General features: G+C 40.4%; 1 long non-coding RNA gene across 1 annotated transcript in view; it reads right to left on the reverse strand.

The window, feature by feature from the left end:
- LOC140196883 (uncharacterized) overlaps positions 1–18,509 on the reverse strand; it is a 44,102-nt gene that overhangs the window by 9,873 nt on the left and 15,720 nt on the right. The window contains exon 2 of the long non-coding RNA XR_011885829.1: positions 2,050–2,140. This is a non-coding gene — a long non-coding RNA (uncharacterized lncRNA). The remainder of the gene's footprint in view (positions 1–2,049; positions 2,141–18,509) is intronic.

The raw sequence follows: 18,509 nt of genomic DNA on the forward strand, positions 1-18,509 counted from the left end.
TTATGTTTTGAATATTTTATATCGTGATCTCTGACCAAGTCAGTCATTCACAAGCCCAGTTTGAATTCTTGGAAGAGAAGGAAGACAATGATCCAATGAGGAATTTCATCTGTCAACTTTCAACAACACTTTGGTTAACCGAAGATCTGGGTACTATCCAACGGCTTGACTTGCCAGCATTACAACATCATCAAGTGATATGAAAAGCACAGAAGATTCAAAGTTTCAAAGGTCATTATTATCAAAGTATGTATCCATATACAACTCTGAAATTTGTCTTCTCCAGATAAAACAAAGAAAGAATGTGAAAGTTGTTCAGAGAGGAACATCAAACCCACCCTCTCCCTGCACATAAAAGAATGGCATCCTGATCACCAACCCCTAAAACCCCCTCCCCTGCACAACACAGAACAAGAACAATGACCCCCAAAAAAACAACCGCTTCCCGAACACAACAGAACATCAACCCCCAACATCCTACCCCTGCACACAAACTGGTAAAGGAACAAGCAATAAAAACACTGAATATGAAAACCATAAGTCTGAAAAAGTCCATAAGAGCAATAATCCAATCCATAAATGTAGAACCACAACACCATCCTACGATATTACGACACTCATCAAAAGAAAGGGACACCACACGAAGCATAGACGCCTACCCACCTGCCACAGCCAGCTACACAGCGATAAGCCACTCACAGACAACAGGAATTCTGCAGATGCTGGAAATTCAAACAGCACACATCAAAGTTGCTGGTGAACGCAGCAGGCCAGGCAGCATCTCTAGGAAGAGGTACAGTCGACGTTTCAGGCCGAGACCAGTCCTGACGAAGGGTCTCGGCCTGAAACGTCGACTGTACCTCTTCCTAGAGATGCTGCCTGACCTGCTGTGTTCACCAGCAACTTTGATGTGTGAAGCCACTCACAGAGTCCTTTTGGACAGCCATCAAAAAGAAGACAGTCAGTGCTGAACTCTCGCTCGCTTTCCGCATTCACCTCGATGTCTCAGTCTTCCTCAACACTTTAATCAATGATTAATGGACGCTTTAACTGGCAAAATGGAGTCAAACATCAGCTCATGTCCTGTCTTGAAGTTTCTTTGCATCAAGACCATCTGTGTTCGCGTTTCGCTTCCTAGAATCTCCTCAGAGACAGCAAAGTGCTGGATCACTGAAACGATCTCCAAACTGTAATCACCGGATCTAACAGTCCCAGAAACATACTTAAGGTGAAAAACAGACATAAAAGATGTAAAAAAAAAAGACATTTTTGTAGGCCATCTGGAAGATGTCAACCAAGGGAGCCTTGTACGCTGGCGCCATCTTGACTGGAATATTAGAGAAATATTTGGGACTGAAGCCAATGGTCCTGAAAATACATAATCTTTCCAGCAAAATAAAAAGGTGCCACAATCCAGGAAGGCAAAGACAGAGGGAGCGCAAACTTTCACATTAGACTTCCTACATTCTCGGATTTCAGTGCAACCTAATGTAACGTCAGCATACATTTGTCTGGTAGAATAAGATGCATCACTTGATTCAATGGCACATGTAAATATGATCGGAAAAGCCGTTAGGAGTACCCACAACTTGTTCCATGGAAGGCAGGAGCCAATAACATCTTCATTTTTTCTCTCCAACTCACTTGGATTTATTTGGCAGTGGCACAGTGTGTATTTACACTGACAAGGCACAAACCATTTGCAAACAACTTAGACTAGTGGATTTTTAGAGTGCGTATTTGAGTGAGCTGATGTGAGCATGATGAGGTACAAGTCACAGCTGAACGTTTAAAACTTTATGTGTTTGAATTATATGTACTGAAATGTGCACCTTAGTCCAGAGCATCATTGTCTGGTTTGGCAGTATGCATGTATGAGAGTGAATGACAATAAACTTGAACTGGATTTTGCCTTAACATGAATGAAATTTACATTTAGTTTTACCTGGTCAGTTCCATATCATGACCATACTTACCTTCAAATGCATTTTAAATAGGAGTTTCAAGGTGGAGTTGATGAATGGTTATGAAAATTATACAACAATCTACCTTAAAATGGCGATGGTGAAGTCAGGTAGTTGGTTGAACTGAGGATTCCTCTCTCTGCTCCTGCAGAACATCGTTCATAAGCTAGGATTGCCTGAAAGGAAATTGAATGAAATGTCAGGTTGCAGTTGATCAGTGTTGCCACTGAATGCCCTGCCAATGTGACAGCTGGATGAATCTTTGCAACAGCTGCTTTGACAATGAAGCCATAACCCATTAGTCATTGTTAGGAGTGTCAGGATCTATAGAAATGATGGCTATATGAATTCAAACAATGAGGGCACACTGACCCTTCTACTTCCATGCTATGTTAATGAAAGCATAACAGTCTATGCTTAATGTTCTCCCAACAGCCAAGACCCTGAAAGTATGTGGACCACTTCCCATTCCTCAGGAGTTAACTCTAAGCAAAAAAAAGCGGACATGGATGGTGAAATCCATCACTGCTATTAATGCACCAGCATGACTTTTGGCCAGTTGAGGAGAAGACTATTTGAAGATTAAGACCTTATACCTGGTGTCCAGGTAGCAATGATTACTACCCTTTGGTACGCTTCTAAGAGCTGGACTACTTACAGCTAATATATCACCTGTATTGTCAGCACAAAATCCTAATAATAACTCACTCAAAGGTTAACTGTCACTATAATCTAGATCAATATTTCCAGCATTAAGGCCTCAGTTACAGTCAGCTAGAGTGGGCATTCATTTACATGCCTAACAAGAGACTTCCAAAGCATGCATTTTATTTTTACCTATGTCTTGGGAGAAGATTATCAGCTGTTCAGAAGAAAAGATTCAAGGATGTGCTCAAGGCACCATTGAAGAAATGCAGCATCCCCACTGACTCATGGGAATCTCTAGCCAATGACAATTTAAAATGGAGAAGCCATTTTAAAATGGCATGGCATTGAAAGCTTCAAGTCTATATACTAGAAGCACAAATAAGCCCAGTATAAACATTTGAAGGAACGGATCACCCCTTATATTAACTACCAATCTGCCTCCTCAGGCATCTTCTGTACCACCTGTGATCATCTGCAGTTCCCTTATTTGACTATAAATCACCTCAGAACCCAGAAAACTGGAGTGAAAACAAATCACTCAATCCTGAGAGGCTGCATAGAAAGACTATTCACAAAGAAACTATAAATATTCTTCTCTTCTTATTCAATATTCCAACATAATGTTTTATTTAAATATTAAAAAGTTGCTATTTTCTCAGACGAAGTAACCAAATTAATGAACATTATAAACTTCAGTTTGCAGAGAGACTTCTAAAAGCGTATGTTTATGTCATATTGGGTTATCAGTCATATAATATTCAATCACTGAATGCCAACAAGAAATGCATAAAATAAAAACAGAAAATGCTGGAAACATACAGCAGTTTCTGTCTTTATTAGAGATGTCCAGTATCTGAAGTTTTATAATTTAAAAGTATGAAGTCCTATCTGGAATATCGTGATCAGAATTTCATGTTGTAATCTTTGTCAGGGTTTGCCAGTACTTTGTGAATACTACTTCTGTCCCAATGCCTCTAATACAGCACCAATCACTTAGTATGCTTTTGTGTTTAAAACATCTTAGTAACATCCAGCACTATAAATTTTCCAAATAAAGTTTCAACTTCAACATTTTTATTTTAATAGAGTTTTAATAATGATTAAGCTTATAGCTTCCAACTGCTAACAATCCCATCCAATCCAGCCAGAAGAAACTTAACCTTTGACCAGCAAAAATTATTAGGCACGCGATTAATACAGTGGCTTGATAATTTCATCTGAGTATCTTCCCAAAGCTGAATGATGTGTTCACTCAGTCTGTATATGGAATGTATGCTGGAAGACCTGTCCTATCTTCATAATACATTATACTCTGGGAATGTGCAGAATCCAGAAACAATAGCTCACTTCGTTCTTCAATCTACACTTGCAAATCATCACTGCTCCCTGCTGGCTTCTAGCAAATCAACAAAGGCTCAGCGTTGAACACCTCCTGTTTTTGCAGTGGAGAATTAAATGTGGTATTTCTTAAATAAATAAAAGTATTTGTAAATTTGAAACCAACTTTAGACATTTAACATTTCAGAATAATTTTGCAGGAGGATGCTTAATATGATAAATTAAGAACACCTGCAACACTTACAAAATTGTCCAGTAAGGATTTGCATAACCCTCGTCAGAATCTTTCAACTCTCTTTATATGGTCATATCCCAGTTACAAACCACCTGATTAAGATTCTATACAATCTGTGATTAACATTCAGTTCTTTACATTAATTATTTATGCACTGAAAAGAAAAGTCAGGTTATACATGTATGAAGTATTTGTTTCAATACTTAATGCCATCATCAGTTTCAGCTTGACACAAGATGACAACACAGAGTTTCAGTCTCTTGCTTGAGTTCAGCTTCAAATTCCACATTTAATTTGTTACTAAGAGTCTCTACTTCCACTTGTGCAAGATCACATTCTTCCAATCATACATCATCCTACTTCTATCTTGTTCTATAACACGGTAATAGTACTGCTAATATCTCACTATTCCAAACTACCGAATGCCTCTCTGCCCCACACAAAATTGTTCATCCAACACTTTCAATTTAAGTTGGATCCAAAATCACCCAAATCTTTGCTGCAATTCATTGTTCAATTAATTTGATTTTGAAGTTCTTTTTGTCTTTAAATGTTCTCTTTGTTTGCAAATTGTCATTTGGGGTTTTGCTCAATAAAAGGTACCACAAGGTTACCACTTGATATTTGTTAAGGGCAAAAAGCATCAGTGAAACAAATGCCTTAGGCTACACAAGGCAGAGGACAAATTGCTTTTCATATTAAATTTATGAAATTGAAAGGTTTCCTTCAGATAGCCTTTAATTTTTGGCTATTGATGCACTGCCCTATGTGTACAATGTACAAATATTTAATTACTGTCCAAATTGATATGTAAGTTAATTTGATATTTAGCCTGAACATGCCTAGGGAATTTTAAAGGTCAAACTTTGTCTATCAGACAGTTTAGGTAAAACACCTATCTCAAGCTGAAACAGTCAGTCCATTATTCCCAGATTCATCTTCTTCAATAAAGTTTGCTGAATCTCACTGAACTTTGACTGTCATTCCGATTAATAGAAAACCAGCTTGATTGGTATTTGATTTTGGCAGACCGGTGCGTGTGCCATCGCTCTGCTTATGCTGTGTTGCTGAAAGCTGTTTTCAGTAAACAGCCCAGGGCCTACTGTGAGCATTCACAGTTTGGATCATCATTTCAGATGACTCTCCCCAGGCTATTACATGCTGTTGCCTTCTTACATTACAATGCCATTAAAGATAATTGTCACTTTTCCCATCTGCCTTAAGCAATTAGTGAAGTTTCTTTCCTCAGTGATCACATATGATTGTACACAAGTAGTTTATCTGTTGCAAATATAAATGTGGATACTTGTATTTCCGCTTGCACATCAGTGAATATGAAGGAAGACTCATGCTGTAAAGCAGGTAAGTGAGCAAAATCATTTTCATGGCATAGTGAAAGAGTATTAACGTCTGTGCCATAAAGAGCTGGATGATGCTCATGGCTGTAATTTCTTCACCCCTGCTCTGATGGCAGGTTGCCAATCTCAGCAAGACCATCTGGAAAAACATTGCGTAGAAGAGAGGCAATTCTCCACAGGGAGAGATGAGAAATCAGAAGACCAGTCAACCTGTATCACGTTTCTGCAGTGTCAAATGGCTACAAGAGAACAGCAGCAACAGAGGGATAGGAACAGCTGAAGACACTAGTCTTCAGCTCAGGAGTTGATATGCGGAGATTTAAAATAATTTTTGGAAAAGAAAAGATAATCCAGAAAGTTAATAGAGACAGAAATAAATTGTAATGATTCAAAGATTCAAGGTACATTTATTATCAAAGTTTGTTAGAAGTATACACCTTGAGATTTGTCTTCCCACAGCCACGAAACAAAGAAACACGATGGAACCCATTCAAAGAAAACATTAAGCATCAAATGCACAAAAAAAAGAACAATGATGCAAATGACAAACATCGAACAAATAACACACAGAATATTAAACATGAAACTGCAGAATCCTGGAATGTTGTAGGAATGTTCAGTTCAGTTGAGCACTGTGTTGTCCGTTGACTGTAGGCCGCAAAACCAGTCTGCTCCGAGCAAAATCACACAAAGTAGCAGTAAAAAATATGAGCAATCAGAAACCAGAACACAAATAACATGAATGGTAGAGACCTGTGAAAATGAGTCCAATTCACAACCCTTGCCCAAGACTCCTACACATCCTCCTGGCAGCAGCAAGACAGTTTTGGCAAATTTTCTGAGAGTAATATTAAATTTGTTGTTCCTAAACGTCCTCAGTGTTGCTGCTGTAACACTCAGCAGTGTATTCCATGCCCCTACCACTCGATGTGTGAAAACCCACCTCTGTCATCACCCCATACCTTCCACCAATCAGTTTAAAAGGATGCCCTCTCGCATTAACCACTGGGAAAAAGACATGGGCTGTCTATACTATCTATGCTTCTTATCATCTTATACACCTCTATAGAGTCACCTTTTATATCCTTTCTCCAAAAGGAATAGCCCTAACTTGTTCAACTTTTCCACATAAGACATGCTCTCTAATCCAGGCAGCATGCTGGTATATCTCCTCTGCATTGTCTCTAAAGCTTCCACATTAATCCTATAATGAGGCGACCAGAAATGAATATAATACTCCAAGTGTGGTCTAACTAGAGTTTTATAGAACTATAACATTACCCTGTGGCTCTTGAACTTAATCCCTGACTAATGAAGGCAAGTACACCATACACCTTCTTAACTAACCTATCAATTTGTATTGCAATCTTGAGGGATCTACGGATGTGGAACTCAAGATCCCTCTGTTCCTCCACACTGCTAAGAATCCTTCCACTAACCTTATACCCTCTCTTCATGTTTGACCTTTCAAAATGTAAAACTTAACACTTCTCCAAATTGAACCCCTTCTGCCAACTTCACAGCCCAGTTCTGTAAGCTATGGTAACTTTCTACATTATCCACAACACCAACAATGCTACAGTCATCTGCAAACTTACTAACCCACCCTTCCACTTCCTCATTCAACTCATTTATAAAAATCACCAGAAAGTAGGGATGAGATCCCTGTGGAATACCATTAGTCACCACCTACAGTCAGAATACACTCCACCCTCTGCCTTCTGTAGGCAAGCCAATTCTAAATCCACACCACCAGGATCCCTGGATCCCATGCCTCCTACCTTTCTGAATAAGCCTACAAAGGGGTGCCTTGTCGAAAGCATTACTAAAAATCCATATACACCACATCCACCACTCAATTTTGAGTGACTAAATAACCTGTCAATCTGAAGGACAAAACCAGATCACCCTGATAAAATCCACACAACCACAGGAAAACACGAGGGACTGCAGGGTATAGACACTGGAGCAAAAACCAAACACCTCAACCATCCCTTTGCTCCACAAATGTTGTTTAATACACTAATTTCGGCCGCAGAGAGAATGTGCAATTCTGCACAGATGGCATTGGAAGGCAGGAATGAACGCATGTCACTGAGGAAGCTCCAATAGTTATTCCACTATGGGTAAATGTCCTAATATAAATACTTCCTGGGGCTTTAGATGATGCCACTAACAATTCAGTGCTTCGGCCATACTCATTGCTTTAATTCTGAGCATCTAGCAGCCTGGGGAAATAACATGTAATGCACTTTATTAATGTATCAGCTCCTCACAGTGTATTCTAATCAACCCACTCACATTTTATTTAGCCCAGGGAAATGCATAATATGTAACAGGACTGGAAATCATAAGTACACTGCAGAATGCCAAATTCAAGCATCCTGATAAATGTCAATGTTTACATCAATAGTCATGTATCTGAGATAATCTTACCAAGAAGGTTTGGACAAGGGAAGCACAGGAGCGCATACAGGACTGCTTTGAATCGGTGGACTGGACTGTATTCAGGGATTCATCTTTGAATCCGGATGAGTATGCTGTGGTTGTTACCAACTTCATTAAAACCTGTGTGGATGAGTGTGTGCCTACAAAGACTTACTGTACATTCCCAAACCAAAAGCCGTGGATGAACCAGGAGGTACATTGTCGGCTGAAGGCTAGATCAGTGGCATTCAAGTCTGGCAACCCAGGCCTGTACCAGAAAACCAGTTATGATTTGCAGAGGGTTATTTTAAGGGTGAAGGGACAATTTCGAATGAGGTTGGAGACGATATCAGATGCATGGCAACTCTGGCAGGGACTGCAAGAAATAACTTCCTACAAAGCCATGCTTCACTACCAGATGAACTCAGCGCCTTCTATGCCCACTTTGAAAGGGAGAGCACGACTACAGCTGTGAAGATCCCTGCTGCACCTGATGACCCTGTGATCTCTGTCTCAGAGGCCGATGTTAGACTGTCTTTAAAGAGAGTGAACCCTCGCAAGGCAGAAGGTCCCGATGGAGTACCCGGTAAGGCTCTGAAAACCTGTGCCAACCAACTAGCAGGAGTATTCAAGGACATTTTCAGCCTCTCACTGCTACGGGCAGAAGTTCCCACTTGCTTCAAAAAGGCAACAATTATTCCAGTGCCTAAGAAGAATAATGTGGGCTGCCTTAACGACTATCACCCGGTAGTACTCACATCGACAGTGATGAAATGCTTTGAGAGGTTTGTTATGACTAGACTGAACTCCCGCATCAGCAAGGACCTGGACCCACTGCAATTTGCCTATCGTCACAATAGGTCAAAGGCAGATGCAATCTCCATGGCTCTGCACGTGGCTTTAGGCAACCTAGACAACACAAACACCTAAGTCAGGATGTTGTTCATCGACTATAGCTTAGCATTTACTACTATCATTCCCACAATCCTGATTGAGAAGTTGCAGGACGTGGCCCTCTGTACCTCCCTCTGTAATTGGATCCTCGACTTCCTAACCAGAAGACCACAGTCTGTGCAGATTGGTGATAACATATCCTCTTCACTGATGATCAACACTGGCGCACCTCAGGGGTGTGTGCTTAGCCCATTGCTCTGCTCTCTGTATACACATGACTGTGTGGCTAGGCATAGCAACAAATACCATCCACAAATTTGCTGATGATACAACCATTGTTGGTAGAATCTCAGGTGGTGACGAGTGGGTGTACAGGAGTGAGATATGCCAACTAGTGGAGTGGTGCTGCAGCAACAACCTGGCACTCAACGTCAGTAAGACGAAAGAGCTGATTGTGGACTTCAGGAAGGGTAAGACGAAGGAACACATACCAATCCTCATAGAGGGATCAGAAGTGGAGAGAGTGAGCAGCTTCAAGTTCCTGGGTGTCAAGATCTCTGAGAACCTAACCTGGTCCCAACACATTGATTTAGTCATAAAGAAGGCAGGACAGTGGCTATACTTTATTAGGAGTTTGAAGAGGGTTGGTATGTCAACAAATATACTCAAAAACTTCTATAGTTGTACCATGGAGAGCATTCTGACAGACTGTATCACTGTCTGGTATGGTGGGGCTACTGCACAGGACTGAGAGAAGCTGCAGAAGGTTGTAAATCTAGTCAGCTCCATCTTGGGCACTAGCCTACAATGTACCCAGGACATCTTGAGGGAGCGGTGTCTCAGAAAGGCAGCGTCCATTATTAAAGACCTCCAGCACCCAGGGCATGGCCTTTTCTCACTGTTACCATCAGGTAGGAGAAACAGAAGCCTGAAGGCACACATTGAGCGATTCAGAAACAGCTTCTTCCCCTCTGCCATTCGATTCCTGAATGGACTTTGAAGCTTTGGACATTACCTCACATTCTTTAATATACAGTATTTCTGTTTTTGCATATTTTTTAATCTATTCAATATATGTAATTGATTTACTCATTTATTTATTATTTTTTCTCTCTCCCAGCTAGATTATGAATTGCATTGAATTGCTGCTGCTAAGTTAACAAATTTCATGTCACATGCCAGTGATAATAAACCTGATTCTGAACTGTTCAAGCAACCAGAATTGGTCCTCTTTTTCCTGCTCTCACCCTAGACAGAGCAAAAGCAGTGTACCCTGATCCTTACCTTACAGCCCACAAGTATCGATACTCTTCACAGTTTCTGCCAGCTCTGAAGTTCCTTCACCAGACACATATTGTCTTCTTTTCCTTTCGGTATTTCAAAGAAATCTCTCATTTTGTGACCCTCTAAACCATTATTCCATCTTTTCCTACATATGGCAGTTTCCCATGTCCTTTCACTCCTTTCATTCCTAACATCCAGAGATGCAAGCAGTCTTTCCAAGTGAAGCAACAATTAATTTGTACTTCTTCCAATCTAATGTAACCCATTCAGTGTCCACAATGTGGCCTCCTCTGCGTTAGAGATACTAAGCATAGACTATGCGTTCTCTTTGTGTAGTATCTGCACTCAGACTGCAGGAGTTCGCTCAAGCTTCCGGTCGCTTGTCACTTTTATTCACCATCTCACTCCCACTCAGACCTTCCCGTCTGTGGCTTCCTGCACTCCTGCATTATTACAATGAGGCCCAATGCAAGCACCTCAATTCCTCCTGGACTATTGTAACTTGGAGGTCCCAACATCAAAATCTCCAAGTCTACGCAGCTCACTTTTTTTTGCTTATATTACCTGCCAATATTACCTGCCATTTTTTTTGTATCCCACCAACCCCTCCCCCTTTTTTTGTCATTTTATATGATCTGCTGAGCATATCATGTATTACACAAAGAAGACTGGTGCATTATTTCACCACAACAGAGAATTTTTCTTTGTTTTACCATCACCCTCCCTCACCTTTTCCAATACCTAGACTAACCTTCTCAGTTCTGGATCTGGTATGTTAATGATTTCTCTTTCCACAGATGCTGCTGGATCTACTAAACTTTTCCTGGATATACTGTTTAATTTTAGACCGGAATCCCAAGATAAAAAGGCAGCAATAGAAGTGCAATAGTGAAGTCTTTAACTTGTAGTATATTCTTTCACCACACAGTGGCGGGCTAGCTACATTACATTGTCAGAGGTTTTACATTACACTCAGGAGAATAACTAATTATGCTTAATCAAATTAACCCCTGGTGATTATTCCTGGGACAACCATCTTTTTCTGGCACTCCACTAGACTGGAACCCCACTAATGCTGCCTGTGCAAAATCATCCAAATATACTGGGAGCATAACTGAACCAACGTTCTCCCAGGTCAGCTGGTGAAGTAGCAAGTATACTTCATTAGCAGGCTGTATCATTTACATGCCTTACATTAGATTTCCCCAAACTGGCATGATAAGAAATTACCAGGAGAAAAGAGGAAATGGTTCAAAGCCCTTATTAAAACCCCCTTGGAAAAACATGTAACCTCCCTTTTGGATTGTGGGAAATTCTGCACAACAAACATTCAAAATTAAGAAACAGCATTTGAGGTGGATCCGAGAACCATAAGCCCATGAACAAAGAACACATAAAAGCATAGTGTAAGCTACTGTTCACAGCCTTGTGATCTAAGCACGGTATAGCAACTGCTCTGCCAGACACTGCAAGAAATTGCAAAGTTGTATACACAATTCAATCTATCATGAAACCCAGACTCCACTCCATGGACTCTGTCTACACTTCCCACTGCCTCAAGAAAGCAGCCAGCATCAGCAAAGATTGTTCCCATCAGACACAACAGCTTGAAAACACAAATTAGCAGGCGCGAGGACAGCTTTTGTCCCCTATTATCAAACCATGGAACACGCCTTCTGCTTGTTAAAGAAGAACTCTTGACTTCACAATCTACCTCATCATAGCCCTTATACACATTTTCACTGCAACTGTAACACTATATCATACCCTCTCTTATTATTTACCCTTTCTATGACCTTGAAACACTTTTGCTTGCCATCCAAACAGATCATTTCAAACAACAGGAATTCTGCAGATGCTGGAAATTCAAGCAACACACATCAAAGTTGCTGGTGAACGCAGCAGGCCAGGCAGCATCTCTAGGAAGAGGTGCAGTCGACGTTTCAGGCCGAGACCCTTTGTCAGGACTAACTGAAGGAAGAATGAGTAAGGGATTTGAAAGTTGGAGGGGGAGGGGGAGATCCAAAATGATAGGAGAAGACAGGAGGGGGAGGGATGGAGCCAAGAGCTGGACAGGTGATAGGCAAAAAGGATACGAGAGGATCATGGGACAGGAGGTCCGGGAAGAAAGACAAGGAGGTGGGGGGAGGACCCAGAGGATAGGCAAGGGGTATATTCAGAGGGACAGAGGGAGAAAAAGGAGAGTGAGAGAAAGAATGTGTGTATAAAAATAAGTAACAGATGGGGTACGAGGGGGAGGTGGGGCATTAGCGGAAGTTAGAGAAGTCGATGTTCATGCCCTCAGGTTGGAGGCTACCCAGACGGAATATAAGGTGTTGTTCCTCCAACCTGAGTGTGGCTTCATCTTTACAGTAGAGGAGGCCATGGATAGACATGTCAGAATGGGAATGGGATGTGGAATTAAAATGTGTGGCCACTGGGAGATCCTGCTTTCTCTGGCGGACAGAGCGTAGATGTTCAGCAAAGCGGTCTCCCAGTCTGCGTCGGGTCTCGCCAATATATAAAAGGCCACATCGGGAGCACCGGACGCAGTATATCGCCCCAGCCGACTCACAGGTGAAGTGTCGCCTCACCTGGAAGGACTGTTTGGGGACCTGAATGGTGGTAAGGGAGGAAGTGTAAGGGCATGTGTAGCACTTGTTCTGCTTACATGGATAAGTGCCAGGAGGGAGATCAGTGGGGAGGGATGGAGGGGACGAATGGACAAGGGAGTTGCGTAGGGAGCGATCCCTGCGGAATGCAGAAAGATGGGGGGAGGTAAAGATGTGCTTAGTGGTGGGATCCCGTTGGAGGTGGCGGAAGTTACGGAGAATAATATGTTGGACCCGGAGGCTGGTGGGGTGGTCATTTCAAAGCAAGGTTTTTCATTGTATCTCATTACATGTCACAATAATAAACTAATTACAAATTAACTGTGGAATAATCTGCGAGGTTCACATTGGACTCAGCTGCCACCTCAGGATGCACAGAACTGCAGCTGATACCATAAGATAGGAGCAGAATGAGGCCATTCAGCCCATCAAGTCTGCTCCACCATTCCATCATAGCTGATCCTGAATCCCACTCAACCCCATACACCTGCCTTCTTGTCATGTCCCTTGAAGTGCTGACTAATCAAATGATCAACTTCTGCCTTAAATATAGGCATGGATTTGCAGTCTGCGGCAGAACATCCCACAGATTTGCTACTCCCTGGTTAAAAAAAATTCCTCCTTACCCCTGTTCCAAAGGGACACCCCTCAATTTTGAGGCTGTGCCCTCTAGTTCTGGATACCCCCACCATAGGAAACATTCTCTCCACATCTACCCTATCTAGTCCTTTCAAAATTCGGTAGGTTTCAATGAGATCCCTATGCATTCTTATAAATTCCAGCAAGTACAGGCCCAAAGCTGCCCAACAATCCTCATATGTTAACCCCTTCCTTCTTGTAATCATCCTCGTGAACCTCCTCTGGACTCTGTCCAATGACGACCCATTGTTTCTGAGATATGGGGCCCTAAACTGTTGACAATACTCTAAGTGTGGCCTAACTAGCATCTTATAAAGGCTCAGCATTATCTCCTTGCTTTTATATTCTATTTCTCTTGAAATAAATGTCAAGACTGCATTTGACTTCTTTACCACAGACTCAACCTGTAAATTAACCTTCTGGGAGACTTGCACAAGGACTCCTAAGTCCCTCTGCACCTTTGATGTTTGAACCTTCTCCCCATTTTGATAATAGTTCATGCTATTCTTGCTTTTACCAAAATGTATTATCCTACATTTCCCAACACTATATTCCATCTGCCACTTTTTTGCCTATTCCAATTCGTCTAAGCCGTTCTACAATTGCATTGCTTCCTCAGCACTACCTACCCCTCCACCTGTCTTTGCATCATCTTCAAACTTTGCCACAAAGCCATCAATTCCATTATCTAAATTACTGACAAACAATGAAAAGTAGCAGACCAAATACTGACCCTTGAGGTACACCACTAGTCACTGACAGCCAAACAGAAAAGGCCCCTTTTAATCCACTTGCTGCCACTTGCCTGTCAGCCATTCTGCTATCCATGCCAAGATCTTTCCTGTAATTCCTGACACTCACGGACCACTGTCACACTGCTAGTGTCTTCCACAGTGAAGAGGAATGCAAAGTACCCACTAAGTTCATCTGTCATTTCTTTGTCCCAAATTACTACCTCACCAGCATCATTTTCCAGTGGTCCAATATCAATTCTCACCTCCCTATTCCTCTTCATATAACTGAAAAACTTTTGGTATCCTGCTTTATATTATTGGCTAGTCTGCCTGCACATTTCATCGTTTCTCTTTTTATAGGTTTTTTCTTTGCCTTTTGTTGAATTTTAAAAGCCTCCCGAACATCCAACGTCCCACTCACTTTTGCTACCTTATATGCCCTTTCCTTGGCTTTTATGAAGTCCTTAACTTCCTTTATCAGCCATGGTTGCCTAAACCTGCCATTTAAGAACTTCTTCCTCTGTGGGACATATCTATACTGTGCCGTGTGAACTATTTTCAGAAACTTCTTTCCAATTAATAAACAACTTCCCTTGTATTATAACTTTCCATTTAAATTGATTAATAATTATTTCTCATATCTTGGGATTAAAATTACTTGTAAATACAAAGATTTATTTAAGACTAATTTTTTACCCTTAATTGATCATATTACTTAACTTTCATCTAAATGGTTTCCATTATATTTAACTTTGATTGGTCGTATTAATGCAGTTAAGATGTTTATTCTGCCAAAATTTTTATATATATTTCAGGCATTATCGATTTTTGTTCCAAAATCTTTTTTTTGATAAAGTTGACTCTAAAATTTCTTCATTTATTTGGTAAAATAAAAACCCGAGATTGGGTAAAATACATTTACAGAAAGCCAAGAGAGATGGAGGTCTAGCATTACCTAACTTTAGATTCTATTATTGGGCAATTAATATTTGACATATGAAATTTTGGTTACTTGACCAAGATACACTATCCATTCCTAAGTGGGTAGTATTGGAATTACAATCCGCTCAGGGCTATGCACTTGGCTCTATTTTAGGTTCCTCTCTTCCTTTTGATTTGAAACGCCTTAAACTGGTCTCTAACCCGATAGTTAAGTATACCTTGCGTATTTGGTTTCAATTCAGAAAAGTTTTTGATCTCAACCAATTTGGGCTAGCGATCCCTATTTTAGGTAACATATTCTTCCTCCCTCTTTCACCGATCATGTGTTTCAAATTTGGAAGACTAAGAGTATTTCACGGTTTTTGGATTTATTTTTAGATGGTTCCCTTATGTCTTTTGAACAATTATCTAATAAATCTAATTTACCAAGAATACATTTTTTTAGATATCTCCAAGTTAGAAATTTCCTAAGTACTATACTCTCTTCCTTTCCGACGCTACCTCCTACATATATTTTAGATACTATAATTAACCTTAATTCATGTCAGAAAGGTGTAACGGCTATTATTTATAATATTATTATGAAACTTAGGAAAACTCCATTTGATAAGATTAGGTCAGATTGGGAACAAGAATTGGGTTCTATTATTTCCGTGGATGACTGGGGGCAGATTTTACAATTAGTCAATACTTCCTCTATCTGTGCTAAACATTCCCTAATTCAATTTAAAGTTGTTCATAGAGCACATATGTCCAAAGATAAATTAGCTCGTTTCTATTCTCATATTAATCCTTTTTGTGATAGATGTCCCGGGCAGATACCCTCTTTAACTCATATGTTTTGGTCTTGTCCTACTCTGGAAACCTTTTGGAGAGACATTTTTAATATTATCTCAAAGGTATTGAATATAGATATTTCTCCTCATCCTATTACTGCTATCTTTGGATTACCTAAAATTTCCAGTAATCTTTCCCCTTCAGCCCGTAGAATGATTGCATTTCTTACTTTAATGGTGAAAAGATGTATCTTACAACATTGGAAAGAGCCTAATGCTCCAACTACCTTTTTTTGGTTTTCCCAGACGATATTATGCTTAAATTTGGAGAAAATTAGAAGTAATCTTTATGATTCCTCACTTAAATTTGAACAGACCTGGAGAACTTTTATTCAATATTTTCATTTAATGTAATTTTTTTTCTCTTTTGTTCCATATTTATATTCCTTTCTTGCCTTTTTTTTAAACTGTTTTTAATGGAGGTCGGGTTGGAGGACGTGATTTTAGGTTCTTTAACTCTACCTGTTTCCAAGTTAGCCCATTGCTTTGCTTTGCTTTTAGTTTAGTTGCACGGTGGGTTTTTTTGGGGGGGTCTTTTTTTGGGTTTTTTTTTCCTTTTCTCTATTGATATATATATATAAAAATCAGTATACTATTATTTTACCATATTATTTTATGTTTAAATTGCATTGTTTGTATCAATTTTTTCTTCTGTATTAATATCTCCTGTAATTTCTAACAGTGTATTAGTGCCTTTATGGTTTACCCTTTGTATACTTATTCAATAAAAAGTTTTAAAAAGAAAGAAAGAAAGAAACTTCAGCCTTTTCTACTCAGCCTTAATCCCCGCCAGTATCCTCCTCCAATCCACAAAGCTCCTCTTTCATGCCTCTGTAATTCCCTTTATTCCATTGCGATACTGATACATCTGACTTATGCTTCTCCCTCTTAAATTGCAGTATGAATTCATCCTATTGTGATCACTGCCTCCTAAGGGTTATTTTAATTACTCTCCCTAATAAGATCTGAGTTATCACACAACACCCAATCTAAGATAGCCTTTCCCTGAGTAGGCTCAAGCACAAGCTTCTCTAAAAAGCCATCCTGCAGGCATTTATCAAATTCCCTCTCTTGCAATCCACCACCAACCTGATTTTCCCAATCCCAATGCATATTGAAGTCCTCCAATTGTGTCATTAGCCTTACTATATGTCTTTTCCAGTTCCCTTTGCAATCTTAACCCCACATCTTAGCTACCATTTGGAGGCCATATATGATTCTAATAATTTTTTTTTCACCCTTGCAGTTTCTTAACTCCACCCACAAAGAATAATCATTCTCTGACCCTATGTCACCCCTTTCTATATATATAATTCCATCTCTTACCAACAGAGCCACACCACCACCTATGCCTTCCTACTTGTCCTTTTGATACAAATTATATACTTTGATGTTACACTCACAACACACGAAACCCAATATCTGCAAATTATTTTGTCCTTTTATGTTAAGCTCCCAACTATGGCCTTCTTCAGCTTCGAATCCATGATGCCCACAATGTCATACCAACCAATCTCTAATTGCGCCACAAGTTCATCCACCTTATTCCGAATGCTATGCATTCTTCATCCTTTTGAATTTTGCCTCTGTGGTACAATTTAGCTCTTTGCCTTATCTGCATTTCTACCCAATCATTGGCTTGTCCTGGGGTCGAGTCAGGAACGTTCACGCCGTGACCATGTTAATCCGAAAGCAGGCCAATCCTGACATTACGCGCCAGACCAAGTGATCCAGTGGGTGGTAAAAGGATAAACTCTCGGCCCACTGGAAATCATGAAAATCGTTAGCAACAACATCGAAGGCTTCAGCCACAGTAAAGCAGAAATCCTGGCAAACTTAAAACCAGACATCTTGTGCATACAAGAAATTCGTAGGCTGAGCAACCAACCCCATGTGCCAGGAATGCACTTGGCTATTGACACCCCTAGCCAAACTTATGGAAGTGCAATCTTTGTTAAAGAGAAATCTATAGTAATGAGCACAGCAAACATCCAAGCTGGCTCAATGGAACTTCTGAAAGTTGAAACAAAACTCATAAGTATCATCTCGGTCTACAAACCCCCTAATGAACCATTCATGTGACCACCTAACCTAGATCTCCAGGACAAAATATACCTCATTATTGGTGACTTTAATAGCCATAGCACCAACTGGGGATATGAAGATTATGATGCAAATGGAGAAGAAGTTGTCTCATGGGCTGTAAACAGCCTTGAGCTACTATACGAGTCAAAGGACACGCCTATCTTCACAAGTTCCAGATGGAGAAAAGGATACAACCCAGACCTTGCCTTTGTTACCTCGGCAAGCTCCAACCTCTTCACACGAACAGTCCTCTAACATATACCCAAATCCCAACATCATTCAGTCCAGGTAGAATCCCTTCCAGTTCTGAGACCTGTACCACCAAAGTACCTACCAAGATTTAACATGAGAAAAGTGAATTGGACATCTTTTGCAGAATCCCTTGATCAACTTATCAATACCATACCACCAGAACCTGACCATTATGAGGAATTTGTCCGACTAATCTGGAAAGTAGCACAGCGGGACATACCTAAAGGCTGCAGAACCAAATATATTCAGGGATTGACTAGT

This window comes from Mobula birostris, chromosome 1, assembly GCF_030028105.1.
Source record: "Mobula birostris isolate sMobBir1 chromosome 1, sMobBir1.hap1, whole genome shotgun sequence".
NCBI lineage: Eukaryota > Metazoa > Chordata > Chondrichthyes > Myliobatiformes > Myliobatidae > Mobula > Mobula birostris.